This window comes from Mandrillus leucophaeus, unplaced genomic scaffold (assembly GCF_000951045.1).
Source record: "Mandrillus leucophaeus isolate KB7577 unplaced genomic scaffold, Mleu.le_1.0 Scaffold1227, whole genome shotgun sequence".
NCBI classification, from domain to species: Eukaryota; Metazoa; Chordata; class Mammalia; order Primates; family Cercopithecidae; genus Mandrillus; species Mandrillus leucophaeus.
Window position 1 is genome coordinate 234,152 of NW_012100621.1, and position 4,346 is coordinate 238,497.

Here is a 4,346-nt window from a genome sequence, read left to right on the forward strand (position 1 = left end):
CTGCCCACAGTAATTTATAGATTCAATGCTATTCTCATCAGGCTACCATTGACTTTCTTCACAGAACTAGAAAAAACTACTTTAAGTTTCATATGGAACCAAAAAAGAGCCTGTATAGCCATGACATTCCTAAACAAACAAAAAGAACAAAGCTGGAGGCATGGCGCAACCTGACTTCAAACCCTACTACAAGGCTACAGTAACCAAAACAGCATGGTACTGGCACCAAAACAGAGATATAGACTAATGGAACAGAACAGAGGCCTCAGAAATCACACCACAAATCTACAACCATTTGATCTTTGACAAACCTGACAAAAACAAACAATGGGAAAAGGATTCCCTATTTAGTAAATGATGCTGGGAAAACTGGCTATCCATATGCAAAAAACAGAAACTGGACTCCTTCCTGACACCTTATACAAAAATTAACTCAAGATGGATTAAATATTTAAACATAAAACCTAAAACCATAAAAAACCTAGAAGAAATCCTAGGCAATACCACTCAGGACATAGGCATGGGAAAAGACTTCATGACTAAAACACCAAAAGCAATGCCACTGATACGTTGTGGATGTTGTGGATGCCCTTTGTGTATCATGAGTAGTAAAAGGCTGACTAGTATAAGGGCACAGTATGAAGCCAAACACAGACCTCAACCATATATGAAATCTCATTAAATGATCGAGGAACTGCAATTGCAACACCTGGAAACAAAGAAAATTGTCTTTGATGCACCTCATGTCTTGGATGTGCACTTTGTGACTTGCTCTGGATGCAAGATGATTAAACATGAAGGCTTCCACATCCAAACAAATGCGTTAGATGTCATTACCTAGTCCCACCAATGTCCTGTTTCTTTGCCATGGTAGTGACAAAGTGAGTTTGGGAGCCAGTGAGTTTGTGACACAAGAAACAGGAATAAAGATAAAAATGGAAAAAAGAGTTGCACTTGACTCATACTCAATAGGTAATATAAATGAGAAATACCCCCATTTTGTAAGCCATTGAGATTTGGGAGTTGTAAACAAAGTAACTTACAGCGCCAGGGGTGTGAACCAACCGTTTCACCAATAACAGTAATCTCATTCTTCATGATTATTTTGGAACTATCCATTCAATAGGTTGTTTAACAATATGATCAGGTATTTATTTACTGAAGGGGACATTCTGATAAAGAATTCCCCATACTGTTCCGATGGTAACCTGAGTAGTGTGTGTGGACACTGAATTGCAGATGTGAATCTGGTGATGCAGCTTTAGTATTTTTATGGTAAAAGGACCCACACTTGGCATGGGACTGAAACTATATAAAGTAGAGACAAAATATGGCAAATTAATTATTTAATCCACTGAATAAAATATTCTATATTTGGAACACCAAATGTTAATCTGTAATTATTACACAAATCTGAGTTGAGTTTTAGTTATTTGCAGTGTAAAATGTTAATAATAATAATAATAATAATAATAATGAGTTAAAATGATTCTGCTCCTGCTGCTAATGATGTGTACACCGATTCCAGACTATTTGCATTTATTACAGAAACAGGTACAGGTAATGGAATAAAATATTCATTTACTCTTCAATGCATGGCCCTAGAGGAAAGAGATATCATAGATGTTTCTTATGAATAATTGGCATATTGCTTTTGACAGACCCCTCAAACATCTATTACCAGTTTATAGGCTGCTGAAATCCAAATGTAGCTTTATCATCACCTGTATCAAAATACATATTGATACAAATCTAGAGATTTGATACAAAGCTAGAGAATGTCTAGAATGTTTTATATTTTTGAAACTGGACCTTATCAATTATAATATAAAGGAACAAGAATATATTTTAAAAGTGTTCCTCCAATCTTTTAAAAATTCCATTTTAATTGAAATCTCTACTATTTTGGGTAAAGCATGGTTGCAACAAAATTTCAGATTACCTTTACTGATTTTTAAAAATTATTTATTTAAATTTCTGTGTGTACATAGTAGGTGTATATATTTGTGGGGTACATGAGATGTTTAGATACAGGCATGCAATATGAAATAAGCACATCAGGGAAAATAGAATATTCATTCCCTCAAGCATTTATTTTGTTACAAATCATCCAATTATATTTTTTATTTTAAAATATGCAATTAAGTTATTATTGACTATAGTCACCCTATTTGCTGTGAAATAGTGGGTCTTATTCATTCCTTCTATTTTTTTGGTACCCATTAACAATCCTCACCTTCCCTGCCACTGCTCACTACCCTTCCTAGCCTCTGGTAACCACCTTCTAATCTCTTTGTCCACGAGTTCAATAGATTTGATTTTTAGATTCCACAAAGAAGTGAAAACATGTCATGTTTGTCCTTCTGTGCCTGGCTTATTTCACTTAACATAATGGTCTCCAGTTCTACCCATGGACACCATTCTTTTTTTTTATGGCTGAATAATACCCCATTGTGTATATGTACCACATTTTCTTTATCCAGTCATCTTAAATGAACACTTAGGTGACTTCTAAATCTTAGCTATTGTAAACACTGCTGCAACAAACATAGGAGTGCAGACATCACTTTGATATCTGCAGTAGGAATGCTGGATCATATGGAAACTCAAGTTTTAGTTTATTGAGGAACTTACAAACTGTTATCCACAGTGGTTGTACTAATTTGCATTCCCACCAACAGTGAACAAGGATTCCCTTTTCTCTACATCCTTGCTAGCATTTGTTATTGCCTGTCTTTTGGATGAAAACCATTTTAACTGCGGTGAGGTAACATCTCATTGTAGTTTTGATTTGCATTTTTGTGATGATCAGTAATGTTGGGCACCTTTTCATATGCCTGTTTGCCATCTGTATGTCTTCTTTTGGGAAATGTCTCTTCAAATATTTTGCCCATTTTTTTTGTTCAAATTATTAGATTTTATTCTTATAGAGGTGTTTGAGCTACTCATATATATTCTGATTATTAATCCCTTGTCAGAGGGTTTGCTTGCAAATATTTCTCCCATTTTTGAGTTTTCTCTTCACTTTGTTGATTGTAATCTTTACTTTGCAGAAACTTTGTAACTTGATGTGATCCTGTTTGTCCATGTTTGCTTTGGTGGCCTGTGCTTGTGGGGCCTGTGCTTCTTGTGCTCAAGGAGCCTTTGCCCAGGCCAGTGTACTGGAGACTTTCCCCCAAAGCTTTCTTGTAGTAGTTTCATAGTTTGATTTCTTAGATTTAAGTCTTTAATTTATTTTGATTTGATTTTTGTGTTTGGCAAGAGATAGAGGTATAGTTTCATTCTTCTGTTCGTGAATATTCCGGTTTCCCAGCACCATTTAGTGAAGAGGCTCATTTCCCCAGTGTATGTTCTTTGCACCTTTGTCAAAGTTAAGTTTACCATAGGTGTGCAAATTTGTTTCTGAATTCTCTATTCTGCGCCATTGGTCTATGATCCTGTTTTTATACCAGTACCATGCTGTTTAGTTTACTGTAGGTCTGCAGTATAATGTAAAGTCATGTAATTCCTCCCTTTTTGTTCTTTTTGCTTAGGATAGCTTTGGTTATTCTGGGTCTTTTGTGGTTCTATATAAATTTTGGGACTGTTTTTTCTATTTCTGTGGAGAATGTCATTGGTAATTTTAATAGGGATTGCATTGCATCTGTAGATTACTTTGGATAGTATGGGCATTTTAATAATACTGACTCTTCCCATCAATGAACATGAAATATTTTTCAATTTTTTGGTTTCCTATTCAATTTTTTCTTCAGTGTTCTGTAGTTTTCATTATAGAGATTTTTCACTTCTTTGGTTAATTCCTGGGTATTTAATTTTATATGTGGCTATTATAAATGGAATTATTTTAAAATTTTATTTATACAGTGTTCACTCATGGCATATAGTAATGCTACTGATTTTTGTATGTCGATATTGGATCCTGCAACTTTGCTAAATTTGTTTATGTTATTATAGTTTTCTTGTGGAGTATTTAGGTTTTTCCAAATATAAGATCATATCATCAGCAAACAAGGATAATTTGACTTATTTTTTTCCAATTCGTGTGTCCATTATGTCTTCCTTTTGTCTGATTGCTCCAGCTAGGACCATGAATACTGTGTTAAATAACAGTGGTGACAGCGGGTATTCGTGTCGTGTTCCAGATCTTACTGGAAAGGTTTTCAGTTTTTCCCCATTCGGTATGATGTTAGTTGTAGGTCTGTCCTATATGGCTTTTAAAAATGTTTTGTTATGTTAACATAAAGTTTCGTTCCTTCTATACCCAGTCTCTTGAGGGTTTTTATCATGAGGAAATAATGAGTTTTATCAAATGCTTTTTTAGCATCAGTTGAAATGATCATATGGTT